At 41.1% G+C, this 23,326-nt stretch overlaps 1 long non-coding RNA gene across 1 annotated transcript; it reads right to left on the minus strand.

Moving 5' to 3' along the window:
• Positions 1 to 936: 936 nt before the first annotated feature.
• On the minus strand, positions 937 to 2,974 carry LOC308118259. Its single transcript, XR_013935878.1, has 3 exons — positions 2,939 to 2,974; positions 2,151 to 2,202; positions 937 to 1,843 (listed from the first exon to the last, which is right to left on the minus strand). It is a non-coding gene; the product is annotated as an uncharacterized lncRNA (long non-coding RNA).
• Between the last annotated feature and the right edge of the window lie 20,352 nt (positions 2,975 to 23,326).

A 23,326-nucleotide genomic window follows, 5' to 3' on the forward strand; every position in this document is an offset into this window, starting at 1 on the left:
CCCTCCTTCCCCTTACCTAACCCTAACCAATTCCCCCCCCCCCCGACCTAAAGCCCAGCCCCTATTCCTACCCTAAACCTAACCATACCCCCCCCTTTTTTTCTTTCCTAACCTTAACCCCTCTTTCCCCTCACCTAACCCTAACCCCCTCCCCCTGCCTAAAACCCAACCCCCTTTCCCATCCTAAACCTAACCACATCCCCTTCTCTCCAAACCACCCCCCCCCCCCTTTCCCCCCCCCCTTCCTCCTTGTTTCACCCCTTCCCCAGTAACTTATCAATTTTAAACAAAACCAGGCAAACGTCGACTGTTTTAGGATCCGGAGTTCAATTTTAATTTGGGTGATATCTCTTTTATCTTAATTTAATTATTTATTTCTTTCTTTCTTACCTTTTATTGTAAAAACGTCAGTCTTTTATTTTCCCTTTTAAAGTCATCCACTTGGGGTAATATAGATGAACCCACCTCCTTTTAAACATATGACGTTTTTTACGAACACCCGAGGTGAAACTACCCTCTTTTAAAAGGACTGAAGTAATTTTAATATCACAAGGAAACACTTTTTAAATATGGTGTACTGTTGCCCGTGCCTTCCTTTCCTTTGTCCCAAACCTAACCTTGCCAGAGCCAGCACTATAAATAAGTGTTTTTAACCTACAGATATTTAATTACCTTTTATATTTCTCTTCTTAAACTCTCTTTCCTTCCTTTATTCAGTCAGTTTGTTTTAAAACCCGCAGGGGGCGGGACCAAGCGGTGGCAAAAGACACCCATGTACACCAGTCCACGAGGACCCGGGGTTAGCACAACTGATTACGACTGATGGAACGACGGACGAACTCACCACTTCACCGTGCCAGTCTGAGTCTAACTTGAACCACTCGCCCCCCGTTGGGCGACCCAGCCCCCCCACCCCCCGGAGGTCTGAACCTGTAATTCATTGTCATACTGCACAAAAAATTAAAAACTGGGAACTGGAAATAACTAAGCCTGTTCTAATCATTGGGGATTCCAATCTGGCACGACTAACGTCGTTTACACATCCCAAAATCCAAGTGGACAGTTTTCCAGGAGCACAGCTCCATCACATTAAAAAAGTTTTGGAAAAACTAACCCCAGACAATAGAGTTGAAACGGTTGTATTGTCAGTGGGCTTAAATGACTGCCTGAAAAGACTACGACCACTAACGGTGGCAAAAAATTTAAACGCGTCCCTCAATCAGATCGAACGAAACTTCCCGGCAGCTATTTCCCTCGTTCCATTACTCAATTACAGCCCTGAATTAGAGAAGGGTCAAATACAGTGCCTCATGGCCCTGAACGAACACATACTAAAGAAACACAATTTCTTAACAGACATTAAGGCAGACGTCTTCAAAACCGAAACAACAGACCCAGTGCATTGGACCTGCGAAACGGCAAACACCATTTTAAATCACTGGCTGTCACAGTTAAACTAGTAGGAGGGGAGCCGAATCAATATAGGGCCCCCAGTAACTCTAATGTTACAAATCTATCAAGCCATAACATAAGTGTCTCACAACAGGAACTTCTGGAAAAAGGATTAACCTTTATACCCACACCCAAACCTCCGAAACTGCTAGAACTACGCAAAGAGGTTCACCTCTTTCACAGAAGGCTAAAAATCATGGAATACTTCGAAGGAACAGAATACAATCACTTACCTTTCACTGAACAATCAAACTGGGAACCCCCAGATGAGGCTCTCTCGAAACCCCTCCGGGAGCTTATCCAAAGAGACAAAAACACCCTATCTCACTTGGTAATTCCCCGGGGACGTCCTCCTAATATTACAGAGGACCAACAAAAGGCCTTGGACATCCTGAAAAAAAGGAAAGATATTATTATCAAACCAGCAGATAAGGGAGGCCAAGTGGTAATCCAGAACAGACACGATTACTTTCTGGAGGCCACCAGGCAACTAAATGACCTCAAATACTATGTACCTTTACAAACACCGTTACAGCCTATTACAGCCTCACTCATTCGACCCATGGTGAGGTCTTTATATGACAACAAATTTATCTCAGCCAAACAAATGTACTATCTGCTGGGACCAGCTTCGCCACGTCCTCGCTGCTTTTATTTACTACCTAAAATCCATAAAACTCCGGACACCTGGACCGTACCTTTTAAAATCCCCCCGGGACGTCCAATTGTCAGCGACTGCGGCTCGGAGACCTATAGGTTAGCAGAATACATAGATTACTACATCAATCCATTATCAAAACAACACCCGAGTTATATTAAAGACACATATGATTTTGTTAACAAACTCCGACAACTCAGCGTCCCAGAGGGGACTTTTCTTTTTACCATAGACATCACCTCCTTATACACAAACATTGACACCAGCCTGGGTCTGGAGGCCATCAGGAAGGTCTTTCAACAATATCCAGACCCCGACCGCCCGGATGAAATTATCTATGAAATGCTTCAGGTTACTCTTACTCGCAATGATTTTATTTTCAACAACCAGTGGTATCTTCAAGTATGCGGATGTGCGATGGGCCGGAAATATTCCCCAGCATATGCCGACATATATATGGCGGAGTGGGAGCGGACGGCCCTATTAAAATGCAAGGAACGCCCCCTTCTTTATCTACGTTACTTGGATGACATATTTGGGTTATGGTGCAAGTCAGAGGATTCATTCCAACATTTCCTCCACACCCTCAACACACACCACCCCAACATCAAAATCAAACATAACAAACAATCCTCACATATCGAATATCTGGACACTACAGTTTATTTTCACAATATCAAACACTCTACTAAGGAATTGGGCACCAAAGTATTTTTCAAAGAAACAGACAGACACACACTACTTCATAAAAAGAGTTACCACCCCAAACATACATTCCGGGGGATCATCAAATCCCAACTAATCAGATTTCACAAAATATGTACGCACCAGAAAGACGCAGAGGCAGCTACAGCAGTGTTATTTAAAGCACTAGGACCCAGGGGTTACTCCAAACGCCTCCTTCGGGGAATCAAGGCGGAAGTTCACGGAAGCCTCTTGGGACCAACTCCGTCTAGGCGAACCGAGGTGAGCCCCCTGCTGGTACCTTTTGTTACCACATATCACCAACAATTACATCCGTTTAACCAGGGCCTCCGCAACAGTTTTCAACAACTTCAGCACTCCAAATCTCAAACCGGACAATACAAGATGATTACAGCTTACAAAAGAAATAAAAACTTGGCGGACATCCTGGTTCACTCCCAGTACAAACCGGCAAACAGAATCACTTCTCCTCCAATAAACCACAACTCACCCCCCTACATCTTCAATACGTTATCAGGCAAAGGACTGCCCACAATAACCAACTGGTCTATACACTCCTACAATATAATTTACACCATAGAATGCAAACATTGCAACAGGATATATGTGGGAGAATCCAGAAATTCCATCCGAACCAGGATGTCCCAACACCTGTACCTCATCCGGAATAATAAAGGGGTCAATTCCCTCCATAAACATTTCCAGGAAGTAGGGGCTCACTGCCTCGTTTATAGAGTTGTGGAGCAGAATACCAACTGGTCCACAGGACAAAGGAAACACAGAGAAAAAGTATGGATCCAGAAATTAGAGACCGTTTCCCCTCTGGGCCTAAATGAAAGATCGGGCCCCTAGAGAAAGAAAGGGAAATCTTTAAAGTAGCCTAAAGTTGTTTCTTCTGGACCCTGAAACCACCTTTTCTCACCTTCCCCCCTTTTTTTTCCCTCTTTTAATTGCCTTTCCTTAACAGAGAGGTGAAATCTTGCACCAGCCCGGAGCTTAGCCAAAAAAAACAAAAGTTTAAAATTGATTAACCTTTTTATAAAAATTTTTTTTTGTATATTTATTCAGCCTGGTCAAAAAATTTAATATATGAAATTACCTTTACAAATTGTGAAATTACGATTTGAATAAATTCCCCCCCCCCCCCCTTTTTGGTTTTTAAAAAAAACAAAGCCGACCTCTCCTCCTCTTGAATTTCAAACTGTTTTAAATAAAGCTCTGCGACATATTGAAGTGACTAACTGACTTATATTTTCTTTGTTTGATACTGACAAAATGTGTGAATTTTTTCTTCAAAATAAATCAAAGTAGGACCAGACGTCGGCTTTACTGTTAGAACCCAGATTGCTCTTGAATATCTATATATTTCTATATTTATAGTCACCAACTGAAGCACTTTATGGCCCTATGCCAGGCCCCTTTTAACAAAATATTAAAAGAATAATGAGGAATTGACCATTTCCCTTCTGATTGGTCAAAGACTCAGGAGCCAGAACCGAGTAGAACAGGCAACATGTATCATATGCACTGTTGACATGGAATGTTTTCTCACTGCTTGTGACTTTTTTGTATATGGGAATTGAACTGCATTAGTTGGAATGTTTATTAATTATTTACTATGTTTTACAGTTGCCTGGACAATAAGGTTCTGGCTCCTTCCCTTGCACTAAACGAACCCCAACCCCCCCCCCCCCCCCCCTCCTTCCCTTCCTATTACCCTTCCCAATTCCTTCACCTAACCCTAACCATTCCCACTCCCCATACCTAACCCTAACCAAACCCCCCCCCCCCCCCCCCAAATCTCCCGTTCCCCCCTCCCTTCCCCCTTCCTAACCCTAATCACTCCCACTCCCCATGCCTAACCCTAACCATTCCCACTCCCCATACCTTACCCAACCCCCCCCCCTTTTTTATTTTCCCATCCCCCCTCCCTTCCCCCTTCCTAACCCTAATCACTCCCACTCCCCATGCCTAACCCTAACCATTCCCACTCCCCATACCTTACCCAAACCCCCCCCCCTTTTTATTTTCCCATCCCCCCTCCCATTCCCCCTTCCTAACCCTAACCATCCCCACTCCCCATACCTAACCCTAACCAAACCCCCCCCCCTTCCCCCATTTCCCGTTCCCCCCTCCCTTCCCCCTTCCTAACCCTAATCACTCCCACTCCCCATGCCTAACCCTAACCATTCCCACTCCCCATACCTTACCCAAAACCCCCCAACCCCCCCCCCCTTTTTATTTTCCCATCCCCCCTCCCAATCCCCCTTCCTAACCCTAACCATCCCCACTCCCCATACCTAACCCTAACCACTCCCACTCCCCATGCCTAACCCTAACCATTCCCACTCCCCATACCTAACCCAAACCCCCCCCCCCCCCCCCCATTTTTATTTTTTCGTCCCCCCTCCCATTCCCCCTTCCCAACCCTAACCATCCCCACTCCCCATACCTAACCTTAACCAAACCCTCCCAAAACCCCCCCCCCCCCCCTCCGCTTCCTTCCAATCACTCCCCCCACTCTTCTTCCACGTACCTTTCACCTTAATCCCCAGCGCATCAGGATCCGGGCGGGTGTTAAAGCTTCTCCTCCGCTATGCTCCTTTAAATCCTCAAGAGGGAGCCATTGCCTAACATAAAGAAAATCCTCAACGGCAGTGGCTCCTCAGAAACAAACTACAAAGCAACTTTGGGCTCCTACTTTCCTACTCTCCTACCCCTTCTACTTCACATTTACATCATCTTTCACACACACTATGAGGAATCCTCAATTCTAATTTATTCTACTTTATTTTAATTTATTTTATTTACTTTTTTTAAAACCTGGGGACACATTCATTTAAATTCATATCACTTACTTCATACACCTTTCTTTTAACAAAAACTTTTCTGGGGTCACTAGTTGCTCTTTTGTAAATTACAGTAGAAATATTTTTTTTAAAAAAAGAGTCTGTTGCCAATGCCTTTCTCCAAATCATGTTCCAAACCTAACCCTAACCCTAACCCTAACCCTAACCCTAACCCTAACCCTAACCCTAACCCTAACCCTAACCCTAACCCGGCCTACCGAGACCTCCCAGGCTCCCAAACTAACCCAGAGGGACACCGGGAAAAGACGAACAGGCAGGGTGCCACCAACAACCCCGGTTGGCACGGACCTTCCAGACCGGCGAGGGATGAGGATCACACAACACACGGACTCCTTCCCCAGCACGCTGCAACCCAGGGGCACTAAATATCGCCACCTGAGCACACGGCTAACCCCACCAGCTCAATGTAGGGGGCTTTTAACCTCACCGCAACTCAGACAATTTTAAAAAACATAGTCAATATACTCAGCGACGTTCCGTATTTTATAATTTTAGCTTTTTTATAAATAAAAAATGTTTTACTCCCCTGCTTCCCTCCTCCTTCCCCCCAATTCCTTACCCCCTCGCCCACTTTCCCACCCTAAACCTAACCATCCTCCCTCCTTCCTTTCCTAACCCTAACCCCTCCTTCCCCTTACCTAACCCTAACCTAACCCCCCCCCCCGGCCTAAGAAGCCAACCCCTATTCCTACCCTAAACCTAACCATTTCCCCCCCCCCCTTTCCCTTCCTAAACTTAACCCCTCCTTCCCCTCACCTAACCCTAACCCCCCCCCCCCCCCCCGCCTACAAACCCAACCCCCTCTCCCATCCTAAACCTAACCACATCCCCTCTTTCTCTCCTAACCCCCCCCCCCCCTCCTTTTTCACCCCTTCCCCAGTAACTTATCAATTTTAAACAAGTTTTCGGACGTCGACTGTTTTAGGATCCAGAGTTCAATTTTAATTTGGGTGATATCTCTTTTATCCTATTTTTAATTTCTTATGGATTTACTTCTTACTTTTAATTGTAAAAACGTCCAAGTCTCTTATTTTCCCTTTTAAGTTAATCACTTGGGAGAATATGGACGAACCCACCTCTTTTAAAACATAGGGCGCTTTTTACAACACCCGAGGTGACACTACCCTCTTTTAAAAGGACTGAAGTAATTTTAATATCACAAGGAAACACTTTTTAAATATGGTGTACTGTTGCCCGTGCCTTTCTCTCCTTTGTCCCAAACCTAACCCTAACCCTAACCCTAACCCTAACCCTAACCCTAACCCTAACCCTAACCCTAACCCTTCTTTTAACAAAAACTTTTCTGGGGTCACTAGTTGCTCTTTTGTAAATTACAGTAGAAATATTTTTTTTAAAAAAAGAGTCTGTTGCCAATGCCTTTCTCCAAATCATGTTCCAAACCTAACCCTAACCCTAACCCTAACCCTAACCCTAACCCTAACCCTAACCCTAACCCTTTTTTTATGGAGTATTTTATGGATTAAAGGATTTGCAATTTTAGACTTTTTTTATTCTGAGCTCAGAATGGGACCTTTTTAGGATGGATACAACGACTTTTTAAAGACCACAGCTCCAACCTCCAACCAGGAAACCGGCTACAAACAAAAGGACCACTCAGCCGCAGCCTTGCAACAACCTGACGATCCTCAGGATAACTGACTGCAGGCTTTGGGCCTACTCTGCAGGCTTTGGGCCTACTCTGCAAGCACGGTAATTTGGCAGGTTGGCAGCAAACTGGCACCTTGATTGAACCCCTCCGGGACACAATCATCCTTCTTTCTAAAGGGTTTTAACAACTTTTATCCAATCCTGCTTTTTAGATCCCGGGAGCAGAAGAGTCTAATTTAATTACTTCCGTTTCTAAAAATTTATCTCCTGTTTTCCTCTCTCCTCTCCCTGGTTTTTAAATTTGTTTTGATAATTTAAATCCACTTTTAAGCTTTATTATTCCTAGTTTTCCTTGTTTAAACAAGAGAGGAAGTAGCTTTTACTGGAGCAGAATATTTTAATCATTACATTAAAAACCTTATTTTAATTTCTTATCACCTCTCTGTTTTTAAGAAAACCTTTAACACAAAAAACCCTTTTCTTCTTTTTTTGAGAGATATCACCCCCATGGCGTTTTATTGCACCAACTGCCGCACGGCTCAGCCCACCCAGCTGGGAGGCCACAGGGAATCTCCACCCGGACCACGGGGCCCTGAGCAATCAGTGGGAACAGACGACAGTTTTACACACCGCAGATGCACAAGGTTATATTTCAAATACATCCAACTCATGCACCACTCTAATATTATGGAGGCAGCCTTGGAGAACAATACCATTCCACCAGGAATGAGGAGGAAAACCGAACAACTGACAGAATTCATTAAACCGGCCTGCCCAAATGATAAAATCAAAAACCTGATCAGACAGAACACGATTCAGTGGATGGAGCAGAACCTAAAAATACTAAATCAACATTATAACGACAGCATGGATGATTTAAGTACAGTAATTGAAGAGCTCCAACCGTTTAGACCACTAGCCTGGCAGGCAGCACAAACCACAGCAAAAAAAAGATTTGGCCCACGTCTCACCACTCTCTCTATACAGATGGCCCTGGATATGATTAAAACGGTATCAAACTTCTGGCCGGACTCCCCCATCCCAGCAAACGCCCCCTCCACTCCGCCGGCCTCCAGTCCTCAACAGGAAGAGAACCAGCGGCCACCTCAAACAACGGGGAGCCGCACCGAGGAGCCGCAGCAGAGGAAGGAGGAACCACCACAACCAGGCCAGAGGGGGGCCAGTCCAGAGACCATCCCGGACCACCCCCGAAGCAAGGCAGGAGGGGAACGACAGCGCCGACGGGGAGCCCAACAACATCCCCCCACCCCACCATCCCGGACTGTCCCGGGCTCAGAAGTACCACTCCCTGAGGCAGTCCGGGTGGTGTTGGACGCAGAGGATCCTCCCCCCCGGCCTACCGAGACCTCCCAGGCTCCCAAACTAACCCAGAGGGACACCTGGAAAAGACGAGCAGGAAGGGGGCCACCAACAACCCCAGTCGGCGCTGACCTTCCAGACCTGCGAGGGATGAGAACCACACAACACACGGACTCCTTCCCCAGCACGCTGCAACCCAGGGGCACTAAATATCGCCACCTAAGTACACGGCTAACCCCACCAGCTCAATGTAGGGGGCTTTTAACCTCACCGCAACTCAGACAATTTTAATAAATAAAAAAACTCAATACTCAGCGACGTTCCGTATTTTATAATTTTAGCTTTTTTATAAATTAAAAATATTTTACTCCCCTTCTTTTCTCCTTCTTCCCCCCAATTCCTTACCCCCTCACCCACTTCCCCACCCTAAACCTAACCATCCTCCCTCCTTCCTTTCCTAACCCTAACCCCTCCTTCCCCTTACCTAACCCTAACCAATTCCCCCCCCCCCCCCGACCTAAAGCCCAGCCCCTATTCCTACCCTAAACCTAACCATACCCCCCCCTTTTTTTCTTTCCTAACCTTAACCCCTCCTTCCCCTCACCTAACCCTAACCACCTCCCCCTGCCTAAAACCCAACCCCCTTTCCCATCCTAAACCTAACCACATCCCCTTCTCTCCAAACCACCCCCCCCCCCTTTTCCCCTCTCCCCTCCTTCCCCCCCCCTTCCTCCTTGTTTCACCCCTTCCCCAGTAACTTATCAATTTTAAACAAAACCAGGCAAACGTCGACTGTTTTAGGATCCGGAGTTCAATTTTAATTGGGTGATATCTCTTTATCTTAATTTAATTATTTATTTATTTCTTTCTTACCTTTTATTGTAAAAACGTCAGTCTTTTATTTTCCCTTTTAAAGTCATCCACTTGGGGTAATATAGATGAACCCACCTCCTTTTAAACATATGACGCTTTTTACGAACACCCGAGGTGAAACTACCCTCTTTTAAAAGGACTGAAGTAATTTTAATATCACAAGGAAACACTTTTTAAATATGGTGTACTGTTGCCCGTGCCTTCCTTTCCTTTGTCCCAAACCTAACCCTAACCCTACCCTAACCCTAACCCTAACCCTACCCTAACCCTAACCCTAACCCTAACCCTAACCCTAACCCTAACCCTAACCCTAACCCTAACCCTAACCCTAACCCTAACCCTAAACCCTAAACCCTAAACCCTAAACCCTAACCCTAACCCTAACCCTAACCCCCTAACCCCCTAACCCCCTAACCCCCTAACCCTAACCCTAACCCTAACCCTAACCCCCTAACCCTAACCCTAACAACTTTTATCCAATCCTGCATTTTAGTTCCCGGGAGCAGAAGAGTCTATCTTAATTACTTCCGTTTATAAAGTTCATCTCCTGTATTTCCTCTCTCCTCTCCATTCTTGGTTTTTAAATTTGTTTTGATAATTTAATTCCACTTTTAAGCTTTATTATTCCTAGTTTTCCTTTTGTTTAAACAAGAGAGGAAGTAGCTTTTACTGGAGCTGAAGATTTTAATCATTACATTAAAAACCTCATTTTAATTTCTTATCACCTCTTTGATTTTTGGAAAACTTTTAACAAAAAAACCCTTTTCTTCTTTCCCTGAGAGATATCACCCCCATGGCGTTTTATTGCACCAACTGCCGCACGGCTCAGCCCACCCAGCTGGGAGGCCACAGGGAATCTCCACCCGGACCACGGGGCCCTGAGCAATCAGTGGGAACAGACAACAGTTTTACACACCGCAGATGCACAAGGTTATATTTCAAATACATCCAACTCATGCACCACTCTAATATTATTGAGGCAGCCTTTGAGAACAATACCATTCCACCAGGAATGAGGAGGAAAACCGAACAACTGACAGAATTCATTAAACCGGCCTGCCCAAATGATAAAATCAAAAACCTGATCAGACAGAACACGATTCAGTGGATGGAGCAGAACCTAAAAATACTGAATCAACATTATAACGACAGCATAGATGATTTAAGTACACAGATTGAAGAGCTCCAACCGTTTAGACCACTAGCCTGGCAGGCAGCACAAACCACAGCAAAAAAAAGATTTGGCCCACGTCTCACCGCTCTCTCTATACAGATGGCCCTGGATATGATTAAAACGGTATCAAACTTCTGGCCGGACTCCCCCATCCCAGCAAAAGCCCCCTCCACTCCGCTGGCCTCCAGTCCTCAACAGGTAGAGAACCAGCGGCCACCTCAAACAACGGGGAGCCGCACCGAGGAGCCGCAGCAGAGGAAGGAGGAACCACCACAACCAAGCCCGAGGGGGGCCATTCCAGAGGCCATCCCAAACCACCACCAGAGCAAGGCAGGAGGGGAACAACAGCGCCGACGGGGAACCCACCAACATCCCCCCACCCCACCATCCCGGACTGGCCCGAGCTCTGAAGTACCACTCCCTGAGGCAGTCCAGGTGGGGTTAGACGCAGAGGATCCTCCCCCCCGGCCTACCGAGACCTCCCAGGCTCCCAAACTAACCCAGAGGGACACCGGGAAAAGACGAACAGGCAGGGTGCCACCAACAACCCCGGTTGGCACGGACCTTCCAGACCGGCGAGGGATGAGGATCACACAACACACGGACTCCTTCCCCAGCACGCTGCAACCCAGGGGCACTAAATATCGCCACCTGAGCACACGGCTAACCCCACCAGATCAATGTAGGGGGCTTTTAACCTCACCGCAACTCAGACAATTTTAAAAAACATACTCAATATACTCAGCGACGTTCCGTATTTTATCATTTTAGCTTTTTTATAAATAAAAAATGATTTACTCCCCTGCTTCCCTCCTCCTTCCCCCCAATTCCTTACCCCCTCACCCACTTTCCCACCCTAAACCTAACCATCCTCCCTCCTTCCTTTCCTAACCCTAACCCCTCCTTCCCCTTACCTAACCCTAACCAAACCCCCCCCCCCCGGCCTAAGAAGCCAACCCCTATTCCTACCCTAAACCTAACCATTTCCCCCCCCCCCCCCTTTCCCTTCCTAAACTTAACCCCTCCTTCCCCTCACCTAACCCTAACCCCCCCCCCCCCCCCCCCCCCGCCTACAAACCCAACCCCCTCTCCCATCCTAAACCTAACCACATCCCCTCTTTCTCTCCTAAACCCCCCCCCCCCTCCTTTTTCACCCCTTCCCCAGTAATTTATCAGTTTTAAACAAGTTTTCGGACGTCGACTGTTTTAGGATCCAGAGTTCAATTTTAATTTGGGTGATATCTCTTTTATCCTATTTTAATTTCTTATGGATTTACTTCTTACTTTTAATTGTAAAAACGTCCAAGTCTCTTATTTTCCCTTTTAAGTTAATCACTTGGGAGAATATGGATGAACCCACCTCTTTTAAAACATAGGGCGCTTTTTACAACACCCGAGGTGACACCACCCTCTTTTAAAAAAGGACTGAAGTAATTTTAATATCACAAGGAAACACTTTTTAAATATGGTGTACTGTTGCCCGTGCCTTTCTCTCCTTTGTCCCAAACCTAACCCTAACCCTAACCCTAACCCTAACCCTAACCCTTCCCTTTCCCTAACCAGCCCGTGCCTCCCAGAGGTTATGGTCCCTCCTTCCGGCCCCGTTTCCAGCCGCGAGACATCTCATCAGGGCAAAGATCATATGCCACAGTGGTTCGGGGGGGACAACAAAGAGATCGTGCCCCAAAAACACAACAGGCCCAACCAAGTGACCCAAAGTTCACAGCACTGGTGCGGAAATTGCACCTGATAATCAAAATGGTGCACCATTTGCAAAATGTTACCCCCAATCCAGAAAAGGCAGACCCAAGGATGGTCACCCGGATGGTGGACATATTGTCCACCATGATAAGACCAGCTGCCCCTACTCCAGAAACAATAGATCTCATCGTGGGAAATGCAAAAAATTGGGGACATAATACTATGATTATCCTGGAGGATCACTACAAGAGCAGCCTGGATAAAATACTGCAAGACCTGACGGAGGACCTTCTTCCTGAATGGAGAACGGCCTTTCAGGTGGCCACAAAATGGGCCAAAAAGAACCTACGCCACATTAAACAAGGGGTCATTGATCATGCGGAGGCCATGATAACCACGTGGGCACAAGCACCACAAAACAGAACGGTCACGGGGGAAAGAGAGGCCCCGGAGGAGGTGACTAGTCCAGGCCCGCAATATCAGGAGGAGACAATTCCTCCACCCAGGACCCAGCAGCAGGCTCCTCCTCCCTCGACAAAGAGGAATATAGGGACAATGACAATCCCAAGATACTACCATTTGTTTGGCCTGGACGGGGGAGACTGTCAGGGGGGTGAGGTTGAATTAATCCAGGAGGACCCTCCAAGAGACCGTGGGGAGGCTCGGGAGAAAGTGCCGCAACACCAGGGGGAGACCATATCTCCACCCAGGATCAGGCAGTGGGCTCCTCCTCCCACGACAGAGACAGAGGATGAGGCGAGTGAGGAGGAAGAGGAGGGTCAGATACAACCAGGGGGATCGCCAAGGAGGAGTCCCACAAATACACTGGTTCCACGTATAAGATACCCCACACACACCAAAATGTCCGGTCCGGTACAACCATCAAGGGGAAAGACCTCTCATAATACTTACCTTCCAAGTCAGACAAGAAAGACTTACCTCTCGACTCCGACTCGACCAGCAGGGGGAGAAGAAACATATCAAATCCATTGGAAGGACTAGGGATGGTCACTCAAACTTGGGGAACTTCACAATTAGATCAAGAACCAAACGGATTAAATATTAAAAACAATTAGAGCACAATCGTAAAATTCATGGGGTAGGGAGAAATGAAAATTTAGAAACAAAATCTTAAATCTAAACCTAATCCTAAACCTAACCCTAATCCTAAACCTAACCCTTAAACCTAAACCTAACCCTTGAACCTAAACCTAAACCTAACCCTAAATCTTGGTCTTAGCCCTATCCCAAATTAAATTCTAACCCTAACCTTATAATCCAACCCTATATTTAACCCTAACCCTAACCACATTTAACCCTAATTGATGGGGAATTGAAAAACATATAAGATTTAAACAGGTTTGGCATTTATAGGGTTAAAAACAGCCCCTCCCTTACACACTCACTCTCAAAAACTAAAACGGCTCACGTGTATCAGCCCCTCCCCTACCCATGCGCTTAAGTACCAGCTGCACGGAGGCTGCCGGCTCATTTCAGCTCAGACCCGAGAGAGAGACACACCATTGAAAACCACAGCCAGCTTTCTTTTCCTTCACTTTTTGACATTTTTGACTGCCAGTTGTGCCTGATGAAGACCTGAGCAGGTCGAAACGTTGCGCAGAGGCACGTTTATTGATTTTTATTTTCAAAAAAAAGATACTTTTTTCCTGTTTGTTTTTTGGTTTTAACCTAAAGTTAGGTAAACCTTTTTATTTGAAAAGCCACATATTATATACATATAATTTTTGTTTCATTTTAAAAAATTTTTTAACCTAAGAACAGGTATATATTATTTTTTTCTAAATTCAATTTTATTCATATTTCTTCTAATCCAAAACAAAATTTATTGTGTACATACATACATATCAAAAATAAACCCAAAAAATGTCCTTTGAGGACTGGACCACAGTGCGCTATGGGAGGCGCCGTGGTCGGATCCCTGATGGGGGTTTCCGGCATGGGTTTTCGGGATACTGGGGGAGGGACTACGCCCGAGGGATGGACTGTGCACACCCTGACTCCCATGGATTCGGGGGTCAGGGACAATTCCCTTTCCCTAACCCTAACCCTAACCCCAACCCCAACCCCAACCCCAACCCCAACCCCAACCCCAACCCTAACCCTAACCCACATACAATAGTGATTCAGCATATTAGAGCATTTTCAACTTGTTTATTCATTTGATTTAGAGTAATATTGTCATTTTCATCATTTTGGCCATAAACGTGCTCCAGACGAGAAACCGAGCTTGATTTTGGAAAAATGTTTATATTTCACAAGAACTAACTCGTACTTTCACTGATCAACCACATACAATATTGATTCAGCATATTCAAGCAGTTTCAACTTGTTTATTCATTGGATTTACAATAATATTGTCATTTTCATCATTTGTGGCCAAAAACGTGCTCCAGACGAGAAACCGACCTCAATTTTGGAAGAAAGTTTATTTTTCACAAGAACTAACTCGTACTTTCACTGATCAACCACATACAATATTGATTCAGCATATTGGAGCAGTTTCAACTTGTTTATTCATTGGATTTAGAGTAATATTGTCATTTTCATCATTTGTGGCCAAAAACGTGCTCCAGACGAGATACTGAGTTTGATTTTGGAAAAATGTTTATATTTCCCAAGAACAAAATCGTACTTTCACTGATCAACCACATACAATATTGATTCAGCATATATTAGAGCAGTTTCAACTTGTTTATTCATTGGATTTAGAGTAATATTGTCATTTTCATCATTTGTGGCCAAAAACGTGCTCCAGACGAGAAACCGACCTCAATTTTGGAAGAAAGTTTATATTTCACAAGAACTAACTCGTACTTTCACTGATCAACCACATACAATATTGATTCAGCATATTCAAGCAGTTTCAACTTGTTTATTCATTGGATTTACAGTAATATTGTCATTTTCATCATTTGTGGCCAAAAACGTGCTCCAGACGAGAAACTGAGTTTAATTTTGGAAAAAAGTTTATATTTCACAAGAACTAACTCGTACTTTCACTGATAAACCACATACAATATTGATTCAGCATATTAGAGCAGTTTCAACTTGTTTATTCATTGGATTTAGAGTAATATTGTCATTTTCATCATTTTGGCCATAAACGTGCTCCAGACGAGAAACCGAGCTTGATTTTGGAAAAATGTTTTTATTTCACAAGAACTAACTCGTACTTTCACTGATCAACCACATACAATATTGATTCAGCATATTAGAGCAGTTTCAACTTGTTTATTCATTGGATTTAGAGTAATATTGTCATTTTCATCATTTGTGGCCAAAAACGTGCTCCAGACGAGAAACCGACCTCAATTTTGGAAGAAAGTTTATATTTCACAAGAACTAACTCGTACTTTCACTGATCAACCACATACAATATTGATTCAGCATATTTAGAGCAGTTTCAACTTGTTTATTCATTGGATTTAGAGTAATATTGTCATTTTCATCATTTTGGCCATAAACGTGCTCCAGACGAGAAACCGAGCTTGATTTTGGAAAAATGTTTATATTTCACAAGAACTAACTCGTACTTTCACTGATCAACCACATACAATATTGATTCAGCATATTCAAGCAGTTTCAACTTGTTTATTCATTGGATTTACAGTAATATTGTCATTTTCATCATTTGTGGCCAGAAACGTGCTCCAGACGAGATACTGAGTTTGATTTTGGAAAAATGTTTATATTTCCCAAGAACAAAATCGTACTTTCACTGATAAACCACATACAATATTGATTCAGCATATTAGAGCAGTTTCAACTTGTTTATTCATTGGATTTAGAGTAATATTGTCATTTTCATCATTTGTGGCCAAAAACGTGCTCCAGACGAGAAACCGACCTCAATTTTGGAAGAAAGTTTATATTTCACAAGAACTAACTCGTACTTTCACTGATCAACCACATACAATATTGATTCAGCATATTAGAGCAGTTTCAACTTGTTTATTCATTGGATTTAGAGTAATATTGTCATCTTCATCATTTGTGGCCAAAAACGTGCTCCAGACGAGAAACTGAGTTTAATTTTGGAAAATAGTTTATATTTCACAAGAACTAACTCGTACTTTCACTGATCAACCACATACAATATTGATTCAGCATATTCATGCAGTTTCAACTTGTTTATTCATTGGATTTACAGTAATATTGTCATTTTCATCATTTGTGGCCTAAACGTGCTCCAGACGAGAAACCGAACTCAATTTTGGAAGAAAGTTTATATTTCACAAGAACTAACTCGTACTTTCACTGATCAACCACATACAATATTGATTCAGCATATTCAAGCAGTTTCAACTTGTTTATTCATTGGATTTACAGTAATATTGTCATTTTCATCATTTGTGGCCAGAAACGTGCTCCAGACGAGATACTGAGTTTGATTTTGGAAAAATGTTTATATTTCCCAAGAACAAAATCGTACTTTCACTGATCAACCACATACAATATTGATTCAGCATATTAGAGCAGTTTCAACTTGTTTATTCATTGGATTTACAGTAATATTGTCATTTTCATCATTTGTGGCCTAAACGTGCTCCAGACGAGAAACCGAACTCAATTTTGGACAAAAGTTTATATTTCACAAGAACTAACTCGTAGTTTCACTGATCAACCACATTCAATATTGATTCAGCATATTAGAGCAGTTTCAACTTGTTTATTCATTGGATTTAGAGTAATATTGTCATTTTCATCATTTGTGGCCAAAAACGTGCTCCAGACGAGAAACCGACCTCAATTTTGGAAGAAAGTTTATTTTTCACAAGAACTAACTCGTACTTTCACTGATCAACCACATACAATATTGATTCAGCATATTAGAGCAGTTTCAACTTGTTTATTCATTGGATTTAGAGTAATATTGTCATTTTCATCATTTTGGCCATAAACGTGCTCCAGACGAGAAACCGAGCTTGATTTTGGAAAAATGTTTATATTTCACAAGAACTAACTCGTACTTTCACTGATCAACCACATACAATATTGATTCAGCATATTCAAGTAGTTTCAACTTGTTTATTCATTGGATTTATAGTAATATTGTCATTTTCATCATTTGTGGCCAGAAACGTGCTCCAGACGAGATACTGAGTTTGATTTTGGAAAAATGTTTATATTTCCCAAGAACAAAATCGTACTTTCACTGATCAACCACATACAATATTGATTCAGCATATTAGAGCAGTTTCAACTTGTTTATTCATTGGATTTAGAGTAATATTGTCATTTTCATCATTTGTGGCCAAAAACGTGCTCCAGACGAGAAACCGACCTCAATTTTGGAAGAAAGTTTATATTTCACAAGAACTAACTCGTATTTTCACTGATCAACCACATACAATATTGATTCAGCATATTAGAGCAGTTTCAACTTGTTTATTCATTGGATTTAGAGTAATATTGTCATTTTCATCATTTTGGCCATAAACGTGCTCCAGACGAGAAACCGAGCTTGATTTTGGAAAAATGTTTATATTTCACAAGAACTAACTCGTACTTTCACTGATCAACCACACACAATATTGATTCAGCATATTCAAGCAGTTTCAAATTGATTATTCATTGGATTTACAGTAATATTGTCATTTTCATCATTTGTGGCCAGAAACGTGCTCCAGACGAGATACTGAGTTTGATTTGGGAAGAAAGTTTATATTTCACAAGAACTAACTCGTACTTTCACTGATCAACCACATACAATATTGATTCAGCATATTAGAGCAGTTTCAACTTGTTTATTCATTGGATTTAGAGTAATATTGTCATCTTCATCATTTGTGGCCAAAAATGTGCTCCAGACGAGAAACCGACCTCAATTTTGGAAGAAAGTTTATATTTCACAAGAACTAACTCGTACTTTCACTGATCAACCACATACAATATTGATTCAGCATATTAGAGCAGTTTCAACTTGTTTATTGATTGGATTTAGAGTAATATTGTCATCTTCATCATTTGTGGCCAAAAACGTGCTCCAGACGAGAAACTGAGTTTAATTTTGGAAAATAGTTTATATTTCACAAGAACTAACTCGTACTTTCACTGATCAACCACATACAATATTGATTCAGCATATTCAAGCAGTTTCAACTTGTTTATTCATTGGATTTACAGTAATATTGTCATTTTCATCATTTGTGGCCATAAACGTGCTCCAGACGAGAAACCGACCTCAATTTTGGAAGAAAGTTTATATTTCACAAGAACTAACTCGTAGTTTCACTGATCAACCACATACAATATTGATTCAGCATATTAGAGCAGTTTCAACTTGTTTATTCATTGGATTTAGAGTAATATTGTCATCTTCATCATTTGTGGCCAAAAACGTGCTCCAGACGAGAAACTGAGTTTAATTTTGGAAAATAGTTTATATTTCACAAGAACTAACTCGTACTTTCACTGATCAACCACATACAATATTGATTCAGCATATTCAAGCAGTTTCAACTTGTTTATTCATTGGATTTACAGTAATATTGTCATTTTCATCATTTGTGGCCATAAACGTGCTCCAGACGAGAAACCGAACTCAATTTTGGACAAAAGTTTATATTTCACAAGAACTAACTCGTAGTTTCACTGATCAACCACATTCAATATTGATTCAGCATATTAGAGCAGTTTCAACTTGTTTATTCATTGGATTTAGAGTAATATTGTCATTTTCATCATTTTGGCCATAAACGTGCTCCAGACGAGAAACCGAGCTTGATTTTGGAAAAATGTTTATATTTCACAAGAACTAACTCGTACTTTCACTGATCAACCACATACAATATTGATTCAGCATATTAGAGCAGTTTCAACTTGTTTATTCATTGGATTTAGAGTAATATTGTCATTTTCATCATTTTGGCCATAAACGTGCTCCAGACGAGAAACCGAGCTTGATTTTGGAAAAATGTTTTTATTTCACAAGAACTAACTCGTACTTTCACTGATCAACCACATACAATATTGATTCAGCATATTAGAGCAGTTTCAACTTGTTTATTCATTGGATTTAGAGTAATATTGTCATTTTCATCATTTGTGGCCAAAAACGTGCTCCAGACGAGAAACCGACCTCAATTTTGGAAGAAAGTTTATATTTCACAAGAACTAACTCGTACTTTCACTGATCAACCACATACAATATTGATTCAGCATATTTAGAGCAGTTTCAACTTGTTTATTCATTGGATTTAGAGTAATATTGTCATTTTCATCATTTTGGCCATAAACGTGCTCCAGACGAGAAACCGAGCTTGATTTTGGAAAAATGTTTATATTTCACAAGAACTAACTCGTACTTTCACTGATCAACCACATACAATATTGATTCAGCATATTCAAGCAGTTTCAACTTGTTTATTCATTGGATTTAGAGTAATATTGTCATTTTCATCATTTGTGGCCAAAAACGTGCTCCAGACGAGAAACCGACCTCAATTTTGGAAGAAAGTTTATATTTCACAAGAACTAACTCGTACTTTCACTGATCAACCACATACAATATTGATTCAGCATATTCAAGCAGTTTCAACTTGTTTATTCATTGGATTTACAGTAATATTGTCATTTTCATCATTTGTGGCCAGAAACGTGCTCCAGACGAGATACTGAGTTTGATTTTGGAAAAATGTTTATATTTCCCAAGAACAAAATCGTACTTTCACTGATCAACCACATACAATATTGATTCAGCATATTAGAGCAGTTTCAACTTGTTTATTCATTGGATTTACAGTAATATTGTCATTTTCATCATTTGTGGCCTAAACGTGCTCCAGACGAGAAACCAAACTCAATTTTGGACAAAAGTTTATATTTCACAAGAACTAACTCGTAGTTTCACTGATCAACCACATTCAATATTGATTCAGCATATTAGAGCAGTTTCAACTTGTTTATTCATTGGATTTACATTAATAATGTCATTTTCATCATTTGTGGCCAAAAACGTGCTCCAAACGAGAAACCGACCTCAATTTTGGAAGAAAGTTTATTTTTCACAAGAACTAACTCGTACTTTCACTCATCAACCACATACAATATTGATTCAGCATATTAGAGCAGTTTCAACTTGTTTATTCATTGGATTTAGAGTAATATTGTCATCTTCATCATTTGTGGCCAAAAACGTGCTCCAGACGAGAAACTGAGTTTAATTTTGGAAAATAGTTTATATTTCACAAGAACTAACTCGTACTTTCACTGATCAACCACATACAATATTGATTCAGCATATTCATGCAGTTTCAACTTGTTTATTCATTGGATTTACAGTAATATTGTCATTTTCATCATTTGTGGCCTAAACGTGCTCCAGACGAGAAACCGAACTCAATTTTGGACAAAAGTTTATATTTCACAAGAACTAACTCGTACTTTCACTGATCAACCACATACAATATTGATTCAGCATATTAGAGCAGTTTCAACTTGTTTATTCATTGGATTTAGAGTAATATTGTCATTTTCATCATTTTGGCCATAAACGTGCTCCAGACGAGAAACCGAGCTTGATTTTGGAAAAATGTTTATATTTCACAAGAACTAACTCGTACTTTCACTGATCAACCACATACAATATTGATTCAGCATATTAGAGCAGTTTCAACTTGTTTATTCATTGGATTTAGAGTAATATTGTCATTTTCATCATTTGTGGCCAAAAACGTGCTCCAGACGAGAAACCGACCTCAATTTTGGAAGAAAGTTTATTTTTCACAAGAACTAACTCGTACTTTCACTGATCAACCACATACAATATTGATTCAGCATATTAGAGCAGTTTCAACTTGTTTATTCATTGGATTTAGAGTAATATTGTCATTTTCATCATTTTGGCCATAAACGTGCTCCAGACGAGAAACCGAGCTTGATTTTGGAAAAATGTTTATATTTCACAAGAACTAACTCGTACTTTCACTGATCAACCACATACAATATTGATTCAGCATATTCAAGTAGTTTCAACTTGTTTATTCATTGGATTTATAGTAATATTGTCATTTTCATCATTTGTGGCCAGAAACGTGCTCCAGACGAGATACTGAGTTTGATTTTGGAAAAATGTTTATATTTCCCAAGAACAAAATCGTACTTTCACTGATCAACCACATACAATATTGATTCAGCATATTAGAGCAGTTTCAACTTGTTTATTCATTGGATTTAGAGTAATATTGTCATTTTCATCATTTGTGGCCAAAAACGTGCTCCAGACGAGAAACCGACCTCAATTTTGGAAGAAAGTTTATATTTCACAAGAACTAACTCGTATTTTCACTGATCAACCACATACAATATTGATTCAGCATATTAGAGCAGTTTCAACTTGTTTATTCATTGGATTTAGAGTAATATTGTCATTTTCATCATTTTGGCCATAAACGTGCTCCAGACGAGAAACCGAGCTTGATTTTGGAAAAATGTTTATATTTCACAAGAACTAACTCGTACTTTCACTGATCAACCACATACAATATTGATTCAGCATATTCAAGCAGTTTCAAATTGATTATTCATTGGATTTACAGTAATATTGTCATTTTCATCATTTGTGGCCAGAAACGTGCTCCAGACGAGATACTGAGTTTGATTTGGGAAGAAAGTTTATATTTCACAAGAACTAACTCGTACTTTCACTGATCAACCACATACAATATTGATTCAGCATATTAGAGCAGTTTCAACTTGTTTATTCATTGGATTTAGAGTAATATTGTCATCTTCATCATTTGTGGCCAAAAACGTGCTCCAGACGAGAAACCGACCTCAATTTTGGAAGAAAGTTTATATTTCACAAGAACTAACTCGTACTTTCACTGATCAACCACATACAATATTGATTCAGCATATTAGAGCAGTTTCAACTTGTTTATTCATTGGATTTAGAGTAATATTGTCATCTTCATCATTTGTGGCCAAAAACGTGCTCCAGACGAGAAACTGAGTTTAATTTTGGAAAATAGTTTATATTTCACAAGAACTAACTCGTACTTTCACTGATCAACCACATACAATATTGATTCAGCATATTCAAGCAGTTTCAACTTGTTTATTCATTGGATTTACAGTAATATTGTCATTTTCATCATTTGTGGCCATAAACGTGCTCCAGACGAGAAACCGACCTCAATTTTGGAAGAAAGTTTATATTTCACAAGAACTAACTCGTAGTTTCACTGATCAACCACATACAATATTGATTCAGCATATTAGAGCAGTTTCAACTTGTTTATTCATTGGATTTAGAGTAATATTGTCATCTTCATCATTTGTGGCCAAAAACGTGCTCCAGACGAGAAACTGAGTTTAATTTTGGAAAATAGTTTATATTTCACAAGAACTAACTCGTACTTTCACTGATCAACCACATACAATATTGATTCAGCATATTCAAGCAGTTTCAACTTGTTTATTCATTGGATTTACAGTAATATTGTCATTTTCATCATTTGTGGCCATAAACGTGCTCCAGACGAGAAACCGAACTCAATTTTGGACAAAAGTTTATATTTCACAAGAACTAACTCGTAGTTTCACTGATCAACCACATTCAATATTGATTCAGCATATTAGAGCAGTTTCAACTTGTTTATTCATTGGATTTAGAGTAATATTGTCATTTTCATCATTTTGGCCATAAACGTGCTCCAGACGAGAAACCGAGCTTGATTTTGGAAAAATGTTTATATTTCACAAGAACTAACTCGTACTTTCACTGATCAACCACATACAATATTGATTCAGCATATTAGAGCAGTTTCAACTTGTTTATTCATTGGATTTAGAGTAATATTGTCATTTTCATCATTTTGGCCATAAACGTGCTCCAGACGAGAAACCGAGCTTGATTTTGGAAAAATGTTTTTATTTCACAAGAACTAACTCGTACTTTCACTGATCAACCACATACAATATTGATTCAGCATATTAGAG

Source organism: Lipophrys pholis (genome assembly GCF_963383615.2).
Source record: "Lipophrys pholis genome assembly, chromosome: 12".
Lineage (NCBI taxonomy): Eukaryota > Metazoa > Chordata > Actinopteri > Blenniiformes > Blenniidae > Lipophrys > Lipophrys pholis.